The 18,901-nt window shown below is 39.9% G+C and overlaps 1 pseudogene; it reads left to right on the plus strand.

Moving 5' to 3' along the window:
* LOC149121433 (vomeronasal type-2 receptor 116-like) overlaps positions 1-18,901 on the plus strand; it is a 36,178-nt pseudogene that overhangs the window by 10,902 nt on the left and 6,375 nt on the right.

Genomic DNA, 18,901 nt, shown 5'->3' on the forward strand with positions numbered 1-18,901 from the left:
AATAAAAGAATATTAAATTTAAAATAACTGCTTGAGCCACTAAATTCCCAACTGTTAGATTTTCCAGTGCTAGGATATCTTCTTACCACTGATGACCTGTTTGAAGAGATAAAGGATGGAATGGTTTATCATATCCACTTGCAAACTCTCAGCAAAAGCCTGTTTGGCAGAGATCACATATAGCTTTCTAGAGAAGAGGAGGACGAGGAGATGAAGAGGACAGAGCAATTAGAGGAAAACTGGAAGAATGACAAAGAAGAAAATAGAATGAATACAGATCAGAAAATATATTTTTGCTTAGAAGGGCAATTTTCAACATTTCTTAACCAGAAAGCAACATAGATAATAAAAAGATAGTTGAAGTCAAATTTACATTTTTTTAATGTTGGAAACATATAAAATCCTGTGCCCAAAATTGAAAGATGCATCTTCCTCTCAGACACACAATGAGTGTGTATAAGATGTCAACATGATATACACTGTTCATCACAATTAAATACCCAGGCTACTTAAAATACAAGTGGCACCTGTGTTCTAACCTTGAAGTTTTGTGTCAGTGTCTCTAGAAATAATTCATGTTGTTTCTCGGCCCGCACGTCTATCTGCATGCAAGTCTGGAGGAAAGATTCAGAGAATAAGACCTATTTGGAGTTAGAACTGCTACCCATAGTAATTATTTATATGAAATTACTTTTCAGATTTCCATAGAAAACTAGCTGGCAGCCATTCAACTTCACTAGGTGCAGTGACTTTTGATATAAAGTACTTGAAATCCCCCCCAGTAAGTGATTCTGATGTCTTCTAAATGTTCTATATTTTCATGATTTGCCTTTTTTCAGGCTTTAAATTTGAGTTAGTTGCCTGATTTGGGATGGGAGCTTATGCCCAGTTTTGATAGGAAGGAGGCTTACCAGTTATAAATCCCAAGCCTTGTGCTCCACATTTCTCCACACTTAACATACCCTGCCTCTGCTTCTCACAGGCATTCAGGTGAGTTATTGTTCAATCCCATCACCTTGTGCAGAGTCATGTTCATGTTGATGCTGTTCAAGGAATCATTTAATGACGTGCTAATATAAATAACCATTTTTGGCCCATGATGGAACATGTGCAAAAACTCACCAAGAGTGATTTGTATTTAATTCATTATGCTTCCCTTTGAAAATCAGTTTCTCTCCCTTGTGGTGCATGGAATTTAGACATAACATTCCAGAGCCCGTTCTGGCATTTGCTACAAATACTGTTGACACAAATAAAATTAACTAGTGTTAATCCCAATTTAATTGTTGTGTTAGTCATCTAGAGTTTCCATATAAGAACATACCATGACTTTATCACTTAACAACAGGAAGTTAATTTTCAGAATTACTGAGGCTGGGAAGACCAGGAGCAAGATACATGAAGTTGGCGTCTGTCCAAGACACATTTCCTGCCTCAAGGAAAGATATTTTTCCTTCAATCTTCACACAATCTTCACATGTCCAACAGATGTAGCATTCTCTCTCCACAGACTCATATTGGAAAGACGAGAAAGAAAGCAGCTAGGTAAGTCATAAAGAATTGTACTTACCTCCCAAAGACCTCATCAACTATGATCATGCTACAGAGCAGTATTTCAACAACACATTCATTCTCTAGAAGTTCTAGGATTGGAGTTGATAATCATCATGGATGGAGTCTTTTGCCTAAGGATCTCTAAGGATCCCTAGGATCCCTAAGGATCAGGTGCCCTTCATGGCCAGGGAAAACAGTGGAAGATGGCCTGTCGCTCCCCCTCTTCGTGGAGGAATGACACTAAACCCTGCCTAGGTTTCCTATCTGAGTCACGGCACCATTATGTCGCTCCCTGTCTTCGTGGAGGAACGACACTAAACCCTGCCTAGGCTTCCTATCCGAGTCACGGCACCATTATGTCACTCCCCCTCTTTGTGGAGGAACAACACAGGACCCTGCGCTGTTCTTTTGTCTGCTCGGCCCTCCCCGGGTTTGCTGCTGGTTCTTCCCGGGTTGGCTACCGACCCTTCCACCTCCGTGGAAGACCCGTGCAAACACTCTGCTCTGCTTGCTAGAGTTGCCCACAGGTGCTTACAAGCCCTATCAATCAGGCAAACCGAATCCAGGTCCTCTCTTCGCCATGTTGTGAGGAGCTTTTTAGGCGGAGACCGCGGAGCGCGCAGAGCCGGGAAGCCGCCACGGGTGAGGCGCCGAGAAGCAGCCTCGGGGTGGGCGCCGGAAAGCTGCTGGGATAAGAGAAACAGAAGTTTAGAAGTAAAATGAGAGAAATAGGAATGCTGGCAGATAGAAGTAAAATAGGAGAAATAGGAATGCCCGGAGATAGAGAAATAGAGAAAAATAAGGCCTCCCCACAATACAGCAATGAGAGAGCTTGAATTCGGTCTGCCTGATTAGTAAGACGATAAGCACCTGCAGGCAGTTCTAGCAGAGCAGAGCATGTGCTGCAGGGCACCGAACACAGGCACGCATCAGCGCCTAAAAACCTCCTCACAACATGGCGAAGAGAGGACCCGGATTCAGTTTGCCTGATTGATAGGGCTTGTAAGCACCTGTGGGCAACTCTAGCAAGCAGAGCAGAGTGTTTGCCGTGGGGCACCGAAGACAGGCACGTATCAACGCCAACAAATAAAAAGAAAGGGGGATCTGTGGGGAGCAACTGGGAGCAACTCAGACTAGACTAAGTTACTGGAATTAAGACTTATTCTATGCATCTGCTCTCCCACAATATGGCGCTGGGAGAGGAGGAAACAGCTTCTACACAGCTGCCTCCAGTTCAACAAATAAACAGCAGGACCTGCTCCTGATTGGAGGAGAGCAGCGTACTCGGCGTTGTGGGTAGCAGAGTTGGGAATGGTGGAAGAGGACTATAAAGGAGGAGAGAGACAACATGCAACAGGAACATCTATCTGAAGGAACACCTGAGCAGCCCCCGAGAGAGCCGGCCGGTGGTGTGCCGCTCCCCCGTGGAAGTAGGGAAAGTGGCAGGGGGAACCGCCCTTCCACGGAGGTGGAAGGGAGAGTAGCCAACCCGGGAAGAACCAGCAGCAAACCCAGGAAGGGCCGAGCAGACAAAAGAACAGCGCAGGGTCCTGTGTCGTTCCTCCATGAAAATGGGGAGCGACAATGGCCCAAGTTCTTGGTCCTCTGCAGCTATTTGGGAGACCTGGAAGAAGTCCCTGGCTCCTGTCTTTGGATTGGCTCAGCTCCAGCTGTTATGGCCTTTGGAGAGTGAACCATGGGATTGAAGACACTTTCTCTCTCTCTCTCCTCTCTCTCTCTCTCTCTCTGACTGTTTCACTCACATTCACTCTCTCACTCTTCCTTTCAAACAAAATCTTTAAAAACAAAAACTATTGTAGCCAATTGAGCAGATGTGAGGTGATATCTTAGTGTGATTTTGAGTAGTATTCTAGGTCTACTAATGTTTAGCACCCTTGGTAAGGCCTTTGGCTCATCTATTTGTGCAGGAATGTCTGTTCAATTCCTCTACACAGTTTGGATGATATTTTTATTGTTCCTTCATTTTGTAATATGTATGTTGTAAACATGTATCTGGAGCCATATATAGCCATATTCTTGCATTTTCTATCAGGTGTTTGACTCTTGTAAGTTCTCCCTCCAATTACATAATCAGTGGCTCAGGCACTGCAGTTTGATCATCCCTCCCTCTCCAATACTGTTGTTTTCTCTGGCTCTTGGCTGCTGGGATTTTTGTTGTCTCCTTGAACATACAGCATGTCTGTACCTTCCACACTGATCCACAGCATTCTTGTTCCTTCCATAGAATGCCCACTGTGGATTTGTTTCTAACTCTCCCATAAGAATGTGTTTCTTCCACTTTTACTTTTATATCTCCTAGCCTAAAACAGTATGTCATTCCCATTCAGCCATCTTGGTCTCTCCCTAGTAATCAGCAGTATTAGTCCTAGCTTAGATGGATAATGGTAGAAACCGATTCTTGGTAGATAACCATAAATGGTGAAAGTAGCAAAGTATCATGTTCTGTTATATTGAGAGGATGATTTGGGGCTTTTTGGCTGAGACATAATGCAGAATGGTTTAAAAAATGCAGTGTTGTAGACTTCACATACCAGCATAGCTAATTTGGAGTTACTGAGAATTGATACAGTGAGTATTGACATGCTAGCTCAACTCTGCATTGTGGATTCTCTTAGTTTCCTTTACTGCTTGCTATGACATTAATGTTACAACGTGCTTATAGTAATTTCTACTTTTGATTTGAAGTGTATTGAGCCTGAGAAGATAGTCCAGAATAGAATTCATTGGAGACAGTGCTCTCAGTGCAGACTGAGTGTAAGTTCTTGTGTGTGTTCCCTATACACACAGAGAACTCTGTACTTAACAACTCAAAGGTGCACGTTTTCATTTCTGGAAATTGTTTTGTAGGAAGTTATATGTTATTGGACGTCAATAGAAATTATTAGAAGTGTCAAAGGGGCGGAGCCAAGATGGTGGAATAGTGAGGGTGCACACCGATAGTCCGGGAAAATTTAGTTTAATAAAAGTGGAGTTACAGTAGCCTCAGAAAAAGGATCAGGAAAAAAATGCAGAAGAATATCTTCCGGATCTAGTGGCTGTGACTCAGAGGACCTACTGGGAGAACAAGGTCGCCCACCGCACAGAAGCCGAGCCACTGCGGGAGCTGCAGGGTCTGCACACCAGTGCAGGAAGGGGAGTGGATGTCACACAGACACCAGCGGGGAGAGCAGGGATGCCCAGGGCTCCAAGTCCACATATCGGTGCTGGAAGGGGAGGTGAGCTCACTAACCTGAGACATTAGCGGGGAAACGGTGGTCAGAATCTAGAGGGGAGCGGGAAAGTTCACCAGACTGACTACAGGAGAGAAGGAAAAAAGGTGGGGTTGGGAGATACTGGTACAGACAAGTTTCTCTCTAGTTTCTCTCTCTGCCAACCTTGCAAAGGCAAGCAAGAGACAAAGAGCAGGCCCCACTTGGGATATACATAACAACAGGGGAGAGCTAAGGAACTGAGTCGCTACAATTCAGTAGCCTAGGCAACCCAGTGGGAGTCCAGAGGAGAAACGGAGCCTGCACAGACTATTTGGGTAGAAGCCAGAGATTGGAAGCTAAATACCAATTGTGCTGAGCCGTGCTGTGTGGTAGTACTTACCTCCTGAATACATAAATTAAATAAATAAATAAATAAATAAATACATAAATAGAGAGAGATTTAGCACCCATAACATGAGGGTGTCACCTTTGCACACCCATAATGCGGAAGAACCAAGCAAAGCCCTCAGGCCACACCCATCTCAAGCCTCCAAGGCTCCTCCAACAGCAGGCAGTCCACTTAACACAGAAATAGTATAAAATAAAAAAAAAACGCACAGTGAGGGAAGAAGAATTAACTATGCCAAGAAACAAACACAAAAATCGAGGAAACAAGATCAACGATGACTCTATGATGCCTCCAAATAAACAAAACACCCCAAGCCAAGATTATGAAGATGATGAGATAGAAGAAATGCAAGATACAGATTTCAAAAAATTTATGATAAGAACATTCAGAAGTTTTCAAAAGCAAATCCTTGAACTACAGAAATGCTTATGGGACAGAATTAAAAATCTCTCTCGTGAAAATGAAATTTTAAGGAAGAACCAAAATGAAACGCAGAAACTAGTAGAACAGGAAAGTGTGATAGTGAAGAGAAATGAAAATGAAATGAAGAGCTCAATTGATCAAATGACAAACACATTAGAGAGCCTTAAAAACAGAATGGGTGAAGCAGAAGAGAGAATATCGGGCTTAGAAGACAGAGCACAGGAAAGGATACAGTCAAACCAAAGAAAAGAAGAGGAAATTAGAAATCTAAAAAATATTGTTCGGAAACTACAGGATACTATTAAAAAAACCAACATATGGGTTCTAGAAGTTCCTGAATGCATGGAGAGAGAGAAAGGATTAGAAGGCCTTTTTAGTGAGATACTAGCAGAGAACATTCCAGGTTTGGAGAAGGACAGAGACATCCTAGTACAGGAAGCTCATAGAACCCCCAATAAACATGGCCAAAAGAGATCCTAACCACGACACGTTGTAATTAAACTTACCACAGTGAAACATAAAAAAAAGATCCTAAAATGTGCAAGAGAGAAACGTCAGATTACTCTCAGAGGATCTCCAATTAGACTCACAGCAGACTTCTCATCAGAAACACTACAGGCTAGGAGGGAATGGCAAGACATAGAACAGGTGCTAAGAGAGAAAAATTACCAGCCCAGAATATTATATCCTGCAAAGCTCTCATTTGTGAATGAAGGTGAAATAAAGACCTTTCATAGCAAACAGAAATTGAAAGAATTTGCGGCCACTTGTCCGGCCTTGCAAAAGATACTTAAAGATGTGCTACACTCAGAAACACAGAAACACAGCCATCAATATGAAAGAAGGTAAAGGAAGAAAACCCACCAGTAAAAGAGCGTGGGAAGCTCAAAGCATATACTAGAAAATATCTCCGGGAAAATGTCAGGGTAAAATCACTATGTATCAATAGTCACATTAAATATTAATGGTCTTAACTCTTCAGTTAAAAGAGACGATTGGCTGATTGGCTTAAGGAACAAAACCCAACTATTTGTTGCCTACAAGAAACACATCTCTCTAACAAAGAGGCATGCAGACTGAAAGTGAAAGGTTGGAAAAAGATATTCCATGCCAACAGAAACCAAAAAAAAGCAGGTGTAGCCATATTAATATCAGACAAAATAAAGTTTAATACAAAAACTCTTAAGAGAGACAAAGAGGGACACTATATAATGATTAAGAGTTCAATTCAACAGGAAGATGTAACTATTATAAATGTATATGCACCTAATTACAGGGCACCAGTCTATTTAAAAGATATGTTACGGGACTTAAAGGGAGATTTAAATTCCAATTGGGGGACTTCAATACTCCACTCTCAGAAATAGACAGATCATCCGGACAGAAGATCAACAAGGAAACAGCAGATTTAATCGACACTATTGCCCAAAGGGATCTAACAGATATCTACAGAACTTTCAATCCTACACAGAAATCATTTACATTCTTCTCAGCAGTGCATGGAACCTTCTCTAGGATTGATCACATACTAGGGCATAAAGCAAGTCTCAGCAAATTTAAAGGAATTAGAATCATACCATGCAGCTTCTCAGACCACAGTGGAATGAAGCTGGAAATGAGCAACTCAGGAATTCCTAGAGCATATGCAAACACATTGAGACTGTACAACATGATCCTGAATGAACTCTGGGTCATTCAAGAAATCAAAAGTGAAATCCAAAACTTTCTGGAAGTAAATGAGGATAACAACACAACATATCAAAACTTATGGGATACAGCAAAAGCAGTATTGAGAGGCAAGTTTATAGCAATAGGTGCCTATATCAAGAAATTGGAAAGGTACCAAATAAATGAGTTTTCAGTGCATCTCAAGGACCTAGAAAAACTACAGCAAACCAAACCCAAATCTAGTAGGAGAAGAGAAATTATTAAAATCGGAGAAGAAATTAACAGGATTGAATAAAAAAAAAATTACAAAAATCAGCCAAGCGAGAAGCTGTTTTTTTGAAAAAATAAACAAAATTGACACCCCATTGGCCCAACTAACTAAAAAAAGAAAAGACCCAAATCAAGAAAATCAGAGATGAAAAAGGAAACGTAACAACAGACACCACAGAAATAAAAAGAATCATCAGAAATTACTACAAGGACTTGTATGCCAGCAAACAGGAAAATCTATCAGAAATGGATAGATTCCTGGACACATGCAATCTACCAACATTGAACCAGGAAGACATAGAAAACCTAAATAGACCCATAACTGAGACAGAAATTGAAACAGTAAAAAAGGCCCTCACAACAAAGAAAATCCCAGGACCAGATGAATTCACTGCTGAATTCTACCAGACATTTAAAGAAAAACTAACTCCAATTCTTCTCAAACTATTTAGAACAATTGAAAAAGAGGGATTCCTCCCAAATTCTTTCTATGAAGCCAGCATCACCATAATCCCTAAGCCAGAGAAAGATGCAGCACTAAAAGAGAATTACAGACCAATATCCCTGATGAACATAGACGCAAAAATCCTCAATAAAATTCTTGCCAATAGAATGAAACAACACATCAGAAAGATCTTCCACCCAGACCAAGTGGGATTTATCCCTGGTATGCAGGGATGGTTCAACATTCATAAATCTATCAATGTGTGGGGAGCAACTCAGACTAGACTTAAGTTACTGGAATTAAGACTTATTCTATGCATCTGCTCTCCCACAATATGGCGCTGTGAGAGGAGGAAATAGCTTCTACACAGCTGCCTCTTTCCAACTTGACAAGCTGCAGGAGCTGCTCCTGATTGGAGGAGAGCAGCGTACTCGGCGTGTGGGTAGCAGAGTTGGGATTGGCAGAAGAGGACTATAAAGGAGGAGAGATACAGCATGCACCAGGAGCATCTATCTGAAGGAACACCTGAGCAGCCCCCGAGAGAGCCGGCTGGTGGTATGCCGCTCCCCCGCGGAAGTGGGGAAAGTGGCAGGGGGAACCGCCCTTCCACGGAGGTGGAAGTGAGGGTAGCCAACCCTGGAAGAACCAGCAGCAAACCCAGGAAGGGCCGAGCAGACAAAAGAACAGCGCAGGGTCCTGTGTCATTCCTCCATGAAGAGGGGGAGCGACATAAATGTGATTCACCACATTAACAGACTGCAGAAGAAAAACCATATGATTATCTCAATAGATGCAGAGAAAGCATTTGATAAAATTCAACACCCTTTCATGATGAAAACTCTAAGCAAACTCGATATGGAAGGAACATTCCTCAATATAATCAAAGCAATTTATGAAAAACCCACGGCCAGCATCCTATTGAATGGGGAAAAGTTGGAAGTATTTCCACTGAGATCTGGCACCAGACAGGGATGTAAACTCTCACCACTGCTATTTAACATAGTTCTGGAAGTTTTAGCATGAGCCATCAGACAAGAAAAAGAAATTGAAGGAATACAAATTGAGAAGGAAGAAGTCAAATTATCCCTCTTTGCAGACGATATGATTCTTTACTTAGAGGATCCAAAGAACTCTATTAAGAGTCTGTAGGAACTCATAGAGGAGATTGGCAAAGTGGCACGATATAAAATCAATGCACAAAAATCAACAGCCTTTGTATACACAAGCAATGCCATGACTGAGAAAGAACTGCTAAGATCAATCCCATTCACAATAGCTACAAAAACAATCAAATACCTTGGAATAAACTTAACCCAGGATGTGAAAGTTCTCTACGATGAGAATTCCAAAATTTTAAAGAAAGAAACAGAAGAGGATACCAAAAAATGGAAAAATCTTCCATGCTCACGGATTGGAAGAATCAACATCATCAAAATGTCCATTCTACCAAAAACAATTTATACATTTAATGCAATTCCAATCAAGATACCAAAAACATTCTTCTCAGATCTAGAAAAAATGATGCTGAAATTGATATGGAGGCAAAAGAGACCTCGAATAGACAAAGCAATCTTGTACAACAAAAACAAAGCCGGAGGCATCACAATACCAGATTTCAGGACATACTACGGAGCAGTTGTAATCAAAACAGCATGGTACTGGTACAGAAACAGATGGATAGACCAATGGAACAGAATTGAAACACCAGAAATCAACCCAAACATCTACAGCCAACTTACATTTGATCAAGGATCTAAAACCAATTCCTGGAGCAAGGACAGTCTATTCAATAAATGGTGCTGGGAAAACTGGATTTCCACGAGCAGAAGCATGAAGCAAGACCCCTACCTTACACCTTACACAAAAATCCACTCAACATGGATTAAAGACCTAAATCTATGATCTGACACCATCAAGTTATTAGAGAACATTGGAGAAACCCTTCAAGATATTGGCACAGGCAAAGAGTTTCTGGAAAAGACCCGGGAGGCACAGGCAGTCAAAGCCAAAATCAACTGTTGGGTTTGCATCAAATTGAGAAGTTTCTGTACTGCAAAAGAAACAGTCAGGAGAGTGAAGAGACAACCAACAGAATGGGAAAAAATATTTGCAAACTATGCAACAGATAAAGGGTTAATAACCAGAATCTACAAAGAGATCAAGAAACTCCACAAAAACAAAACCAACAACCCACTTAAGAGATGAGCCAAGGACCTCAATAGACATTTTTCAAAAGAGGAAATCCAAATGGCCATCAGGCACATGAAAAAATGTTCAAGATCACTAGTAATCAGGGAAATGCAAATCAAAACCACAATGAGGTTTCACCTCACCCCGGATAGAATGCCTCACATACAGAAATCTACCAACAACAGATGATGGCGAGGATGTGGGGAAAAAGGTACACTAACCCACTGTTGGTGGGAATGCAAACTGGTCAAGCCACTATGGAAGTCAGTCTGGAGATGTCTCAGAAACCTGAAGATAACCCTACCGTTCGACCCAGCCATCCCACTCCTTGGAATTTACCCAAAGGAATTTAAATTGACAAACAAAAAATCGGTCTGCACCCTAATGTTTATTTCAGCACAATTCACAATAGCCAAGACCTGGAACCAACCTAAATGCCCATCAACGGTAGACTGGATAAAGAAATTATGGGATATGTACTCTTTAGAATACTATACTGCAGTAAGAAACAATGAAATCCAGTCATTTGCAATAAAATGGAGGGATCTGGAACACATCATGCTGAGTGAAATAAGCCACTCCCAAAGGGACAAATAGCAGATGTTCTCCCTGATCTGTGACAACTGACTGAACACCAAAAGGAAACTTGTTGAAGTGAAATGGACACTATGAGAAACAGTGACTTGATCAGCATAGCCCTGACTGTTAATGAACAACTTAATACATTATCCCTCATAGTATTTGTTTCTCTGTTCTACTTAATATGACTGGATTTATTCTGTAATTAAAACAAAGTCATTCTTAAGTGTTGAAATTTAACTGAAATGTGATCCCTGTTAAACATAAGAGAGGGAATAAGAGAGGGAAGAGATGTACAATTTGGGACATGCTCAAGATGACTTGCCCCAAATGGTAGAGTTAGAAACATACCAGGGGATTACAATTCAATACCATCAAGGTGGCATGTAGCAATGCCATCTCATTAGTCCAAGTGATCAATTTCAGTTCACAACTGATCATAATGAAAGGACAAAGTGTCAAAGGGATCACATAAACAAGTCTAGTACCTGCTAATACTAGCCGATAGAATAAAGGGGAGAGTGATCCAACATGGGAAGCAAGATACACAGCAAACTCATAGAATGACAGATGTCCTAAACAGCACTCTGTCCTCAGAATCAGCCCTAAAGGCATTCCGATCTGGCTGAAAAGCCCATGAGAGTATTTCAGGCATGGAAAGCCAAGACACTCTGGCAAAAAAAAAAAAAAAGACCTAAATGAAAGATCTCTGTGAGTGAGATCCCAGTGGAAAGAACAGGTCTTCAAAGAAGGAGGTACCTTTCTCTGAAGGGAGGAGAGAACCTCCACTTTGACTATGACCTTGTCTAAACAAGATAAGAATCGGAGAACTCAAAAGGATTCTATAGCCTTGGAAACTCATGGCTGGAGCATAGCGAGATTACTGATGCCATAAACAGGAGTGTCAATTTGTAAAGTCAACAACAGGAGTCACTGTGCACTTGCTCCTCATGTAGGATCTCTGTCCTTAATGTGCTGTACATTGATATTTAATGCTATAATGAGTACTCAAACAGTATATTTCACTTTGTGTTTCTATGTTAGTACAATCTGTTGAAACCTTTACTTAATGTATACTAAGCTGATCTTCTGTAAAAACAAAAAAGAAATTATCAACTCCCAACTTGACTCTCACTGGAATTAAACATGACAATAGGTCTGATCTGATTTCATCATCATTTAAAAATCATCTATTATTTTTCACTTAATGTTTCTGTGTGGGAGCAAACTGTTGAAATCTTTACTTAATGTATGCTAAACTGATCTTCTGTATATAAAGAGAATTGAAAATGAATCTTTATGTGAATGGAATGGGAGAGGTAGTGGGAAAGGGGAGGGTTGCGGGTGGGCGGGATGTTATGGGGGGAAGCCATTGTAATCCATAAGCTGTACTTTGGAAATTTATATCCATTAAATAAAAGTTAGAAAAAGTGTCAAATAGAAAAAATATTATCAACTTTTATGATGTTGTTGCTAAAGTTCAATTTATACAGAAATGTATGATCTCAGATTCCATATATGTTTATGCAGTTAGATTATATATTTCCCTAAAGTAAATCTAAAGTTCTAGAATGGAAGCATTCATTACAAGCTATAAAAATATCAAATATCAAATTTAGCATTAAGAATCTAGAAGATAAAATGTTAAATGTGAAAGAAACACTTAAGCAAAAATTATTGAATATATCTGGGTGACAATTTTTTAAAATTCATGCACAACTATTTCATAACACACATTTGCCACACATTTTGTGAAGCCTACTCATTGCATGGAGTTCATCCTCTCCATTCCCAACTTTTTTTTTTTTTTTAGTAAATCATGTGCATTCACATTGACTCTACTTTTAGTTTCTACACATTAGAGAAAACAGTGGATACTTGCTCTCTGATTTAGATAGACTTCTCTTGTTTATCTGAATAGAAACAAGTTTCATCATTTGACTGGTAATAAACTTAACTCATGAAGACATTATATTTTCATTTTTAGGGAAGTCACTGAATTCTGTTGTGTATTTTGTCCCTACAATGCATCTCACTTTGCATGAGCACCTAATCAAAATCTCACTAATGACATCAGAGCAGTGGCTAGGCCATATAAAATGTGTTTTGCTTAAAATATTTAGGGACCACATTTACAGTAATTTGAGTTTAGAAACCTTTTGAGTGGAAAAATAGAGTTCTCATATATATGCCCTCTCTACCCCACTTACTAGATTTTCTCCATTGGCAATAACTCACACAGGTATGCAAGCTTAAATTATTAGTCCTTATTGATCCTCATTATTGACTATAGGACATGGCATCCATTGTGTTCACTCTTGTATTGTGCAGAATGTAGATTGGGCTATGGTTTAATGGTACATAGCTGACCTGATGGTGTCCTACATAATAATCCTGAAAGTCACTTGCATTCAAGAAGTACAGGTGTCTGCCCATGGTGTTTGTGGTGGTGGGAATAAAGAGGTGACATTCAGCTGGTATTGTCTGCTTTAGATTAAAAGCGAGCAGTACTCAAATAGTCCCAGGATCTCATGATAGCATCAACCAAGGTTGTAGTTGTGCAAACAGATCATCATGGGATTCCATGGTTAACAGCAACATGGAAGGGTTTTATGCTTTACAAATAAAGATGAAATGATTAGATATGCAGAATGAAAATATCTGAATTCAGGGTGATTACTGGTTCCACATTGATTGAAAACCACATGTCCTAGTGGGTATCTCTGTAAACAGGATTGGTTTGGGGGTCTATGTGCTAACAAAGCGATGTGTGGCTGCCCAGAACACTGGCTGAGGGAGGCTGCCCTGTTGCACTTTGGGACATTGTATTGTGTGATACTGGAATTTTCTTGTCTGAATCCTTACAGAAAGCCTTGACTGATGCCTCCCTTTATGCCCTCTGATGCAATCCCAGTACATAATTGGAAAAAGTTCATGGAGAGGTTTATTGACAAACCCTTGCAACAAATGTAACTATCAGGGGTTTCTTCCTTGAATCTTTGTCTCCATGGACTTGGAGGAAAGCCTGGCACCTGGGGCAAGGAGGATGATTCACAAACATGTTTTTCTTCTTGTGTTTTTCACCAGGACAGAAGACCTGAACTGCAAAGCTTCAGGGCAGGAAAAGTATCAGATTCCCCCATGGATGAGTGGACAGCTGTTGGAAAGAAGTCAGATGGAGCAGTAGTAAAGTGGCTAGTTTCAAGCAATCACACACACACAGACGTGCACGCTCTATGTATGCACCTGCATGACCCTGCATGTTCACTGCTGTTGTGTCCTAGGGTTTTACACATTTGAAGATGTTTCCTTTGATTTTTCTGTTGCTCTTTCTGCAGCTGTATCTCCTTGTGACTTGTCAGGATGGTCCCGACTGCTATTCCCAGATGGAACAGAGTTTTTACAAGGATGGAGATATTGAGATTGCTGCTTTTTTGCACATTTACACATATGAGGTTCCCAGAACCATGATGAGGTTCAGCAAATATCGAAGATTCAGATGGTAAGTTGTCCTTGCCATAATCATTTCCCATTAATTCACATATTACCTACTTGTTATTAGGTCTGCAATTCTATAGGCAAATATGTTCTGTATCCCTGCCATGTCCATCTTCTGTCCCTCCTAAAAACTGCTGGTAATTGATTCGGGGCATGAGGAAGACATTTCTTTCTGCCTGGCACCGTGGATGGTTCAGGGAAATAGTGTCTCATGAGAGGAGGAACAAGAGTCCGGTTGGTATCTTCCTGTCCTTCCCTGTCCAGGTTCATCAGCTCAGGGGCCTATTGTGCCTCAGTAGCAGATTCTTACAGAACCCATGTACTGAAATGAACAAATCTGAGTTACATGAGCTCTTCCACACGTGCTCACACTCTTTTCTGCTACATACTAGATTTGGGGTCATGAGAACACTTCATTTATTCTACAGTTGTAAAGGAGAAAAGATTCAAAAAGGTTTTTCTATATAAAAGTAATCTCAGGGCAACACCTTTGCACAAATATAGTAATTATATTTTACTGATGATATATACCCATAAGAATTTCAATGTTTGTAATCTACTACATTTGCAATTTTTCCCTGATTCTGCCTTTTCTGGGCAAAATAGATTTCTTAAGGGGGATTATTCTGTTTCTGCCCCTCTTAAAGGTACTTTATTTGTAGCTAAATGTAAGTGTTTCATTTTATATATATATATATATATATATATATAGTATATATAAATTTCGTGCCTACAGAATATAGTATCATGTAGGACAGTGGGACTGTTTTCTTCAAACCTGTTTATGAAAGTGCCAATTTTCTAATTGGTTTCTACTGTAAGGCTACAGGAAGTAGGCTGCAGCTGCATAGAACTTTGATAGAAGGTAGGTATTAGGACATAGATCATTTCAGTATCATTAAAGCCAATGGATTTGAGAAGTATAGTTGGTGCCACCAAGGAGATGCAACTGATGAAGTATTTTAGGCATTTGTCCAAAGATCTCTGCAGAAAAAAATCTAATGGATACTAACTTGGCATAACAATAGTATTCACTTCACATTGATTTTTATAAATTCACATTCTTTGATATGTGCACATGGTATCCCACTTATGAAATATATATTTATTACTACTAGTAGTATTCCCCCTGGTTATGCGTGCAGCACATCATTAAGTGTACCCTTAATGATGGAGACCAGGAAATAGTGACTTTCCAGTAGTAGGAAAAGAGGCTATGAATAGAGCCCAAGTTCCTCCAAGATGTATGCCATACAAACTGGAGATCCTAATCAAATCTTAATAAATCCAGGGAAAATATCTGTGTTGATGATACTTGGAAAAACAAGAAATACTGAACTCTTAATACATTTAGGCACTATACCCTCCAATGCTAGATTCACCAACTTTAGAATATACAACAGTTACTGAAAAACTGTTTTTAGAGATAAAGAACACAGCATAAAAGAGATAAACTCTTACAAATTCCAGTGTGTCCAAGAGCTGTCTAGACATTTTGGTACAAGACAGCAGCTGGAGAAAGAAATGAGAGGATGTGGAACAATGGAAGTGTCATAGTAATGAGGAGAGAAACAGATATATGAAATACAAAACTGAATTTTATTTGATTCACAGCAATGATTTTCAAATTTCCTCATTCTACACAGTATGAATGACATATTTGGATAACAAATATGTATAGAAACTATATATACATAAAACACTATATATATATATATATATATATATATATAGCAACTGTATGCATGGTATACCTATGTATAAATATATAGAGAGAATATGTATGTAATGTGAATACATATATACATATTATGTTGCAGCAAGAACCAAGAACTGAAAAACTGTCACTTCCTCTGGAGCACACAGTGATCCTTAGCAAGCAGTGTACATGACATAGTCTATTCATGAGGAATCAACACACAGGACATCAGAAATAAATTCAAGGGTCTCCTCATTTACATTCTTTGTGAAATGTCAGACCCTAAAAAGTAGAAATGGATCATTTTCTTTGCATGGAAGGCTATTTATATTCAAAATTGTAGGAAAACTCCAGTGAAGAAGGCCTGTTTGGAGTAAATACTGATACCACTCATAAAGATTTACTTTAACATATGTTTAGTGTTCTAAATGCTTGACTGGCTTAATTGTAAAGCATCATAGTCCAGTGATTCATGTTCACCCAGGGAGTGTTTCCAGCTTCTATAAAGTGCTCCTCCCTTTTCACTATTTCCCTTATTTGAAGCTCTGAATCCGATTTTTATTTTCATGGCTTGTGATGGAGGTTGATGGATAAGTTTAATGGGGAAGAGATTTTTCAGGATCAATTACAGACTCCCATTTTCAGTGCCATGACATCATCCCTCTTCTCGATTACAAAGCCTTCAAGTGAGTTATTCTCTTCCCATTACAACCTGCAGCCTTATGATTGTATGACTGCTATTTCAAGAAGCACTTAATGATGTGATAAGATGAAGAATCATTTTAGTTTGTGAATGTAGGAAACATTTAGAGGCAGTGCTAAAGATGATGTGACTTTCTTTCTCGTGCTTTCTTTGATAACTGGAGTGTACTCCTAGGTGTGCATGAACTTTAGAGAGGGCATTCCAGAGCCTGTTGTAGTATTTACTTTAGATATCAAATACAAACACTTAGAAGAGGTAGCTGTTGCCAGAGATGATTTAAATTGATGAGGTATGCATCCAAAAATAAGATCATGTTCTTTGGCTTCATAGACAGCCATGTTACAACATACCCAAGACATTATGATGTAAAAGCAGATCTAATTTTTCAGAATCATTTAGTCTTGGAAACCAGTAAAAGTTGGTAGCAGCTTTGGTTCTGGTGAGGACGTGTCCTGCAAATACAACAGTTCACACTCTGTACTCAGCAAATCTACACATACGGATTAGAACATATGAATGTTTGGCCATGACCATTCCATATCTCACAGTAATCACAGAATTGAAGATAATCTGGATTGGAGGCTTTTCCCTTAAGATCCTTGTGTATTTTATGCAGGTTTCAGTCCAAAAACTACCAGTATGCTCTGGCCTTGGTTTTCGCTATTGAGATCAACAAAAACCCCCATCTTTTACCCAACATGACCTTGGGATTTGGTCTCTATAATGTCATGCACAGTCATATGACAGTAATGGAGAACCCCTTCATCTGGCTTGTGGGACTGGAAGAGGACATTCCTAATTACACATGTAGGAAACAGAGCAAGTATGTTGCTGTAATTTCAGAAAGTAGCATTGCTGTCCAAATGGGGACCCTGCTGGAACTCTACAAAATTCCACAGGTGAGTGTGTAGTGAAAAAGTGGGATAAAGTACATCACCTTAGGTGCCTTACTTAGAACCAAAAATTTAAGGGACAGAGACCTTATACATTTGACACAGTATGTGATCTAAAGAGAATGCGTGCAGAGATTTTGTAGATTAGCCACATTTGTTCTGAAGCGGAGGTGTGGGTGAATGAAAAGGAGAAATGATTTGCAACCAGTGAGTCTAATGATTCATGAACTAGGAAGCTTTTATGTACTGGGACATGATAAAAATAAAATATTCTAAAATCTGACACTTCCATTATCTGCTTAATTTTTTCAGGAATAATGTTATTCACTATAGGAATAACCTTACACAGATTTCTTGCCTTTTCCCTTAGCTGTCCCTTGGACCTTTTGAACCTCTTCTGAGTGACAGTGGTCACTTTCCTTCCCTCTATCAGATGGCACCCAAAGACACTTCTCTGGCCCATGGCATGGCCTCCCTGATGCTCCATTTTGGGTGGACCTGGGTGGGTTTGGCCATCTCAGACCTCCCAAAAGGTGTTCAGTTTATGTCTGATTTGAAAGTAGAATTGCAGAAGAATGGCATCTGTGTAGACTTTGTGGAATTGATCCCAGCCACTGTAGAGTCACTTTCTTCATTCCAAAGTACGTTTCACATACAGATCCTAAAATCATCAGCAAATGTGGTGATTCTTTTCTGTGTCACTGAGTCACTCATAGGCGCCAGCTTTCAATCATGGAGGGAGTTAATGATGTGGAAAGTCTGGGTCACCACTTCACAATGGGATTTTGCCAGTTCTGAGAAACCTTTCTTGTTCCACTCATTCCATGGGACTCTCATTTTTTCAGACCACCATGCTGAGATCTCTGGTTTCAAAAACTTTCTTCGGACAGCTAACCCTTCCAAGTACCCAGAAGACTCTTACCTCTCCAGATTCTGGTCACTGGCTTTTAATTGCTCAGTTACTGGGACAGCCTGTAAAACTTTGCAGAACTGTCCACTGAATGCCTCCTTGGAATCCTTGCCTCCGCATCATTTTGATATGACCATGAGTGATGGGAATTACAACATATACAATGCTGTGTATGCTGTGGCCCACAGCATACATGAGATGCTTCTACAAGAGGTAGAAATGCAGCCAGTGAACAATGGGGCAATGTTGGCATTTTCTCCCTGGCAGGTGACTTGGTTTCCATTATTGACATGTACTCCTGAAGTGATCCCCTTAAGAGTTTCTGCAGGTGTTCAATCCAAGTAGCTTGGAAACCTTTCTGCAAAACACAAGATAAAAATTAGCTTCTTCCTGTAATTTGTCATTAGCGAAAGGGCTCCAATGAAAAGTGGGCAGGTCTCTTGGATCA

This window comes from Oryctolagus cuniculus, chromosome 16 (assembly GCF_051225735.1).
Source record: "Oryctolagus cuniculus isolate XC-2025 breed Fujian yellow rabbit chromosome 16, ASM5122573v1, whole genome shotgun sequence".
NCBI classification, from domain to species: Eukaryota; Metazoa; Chordata; class Mammalia; order Lagomorpha; family Leporidae; genus Oryctolagus; species Oryctolagus cuniculus.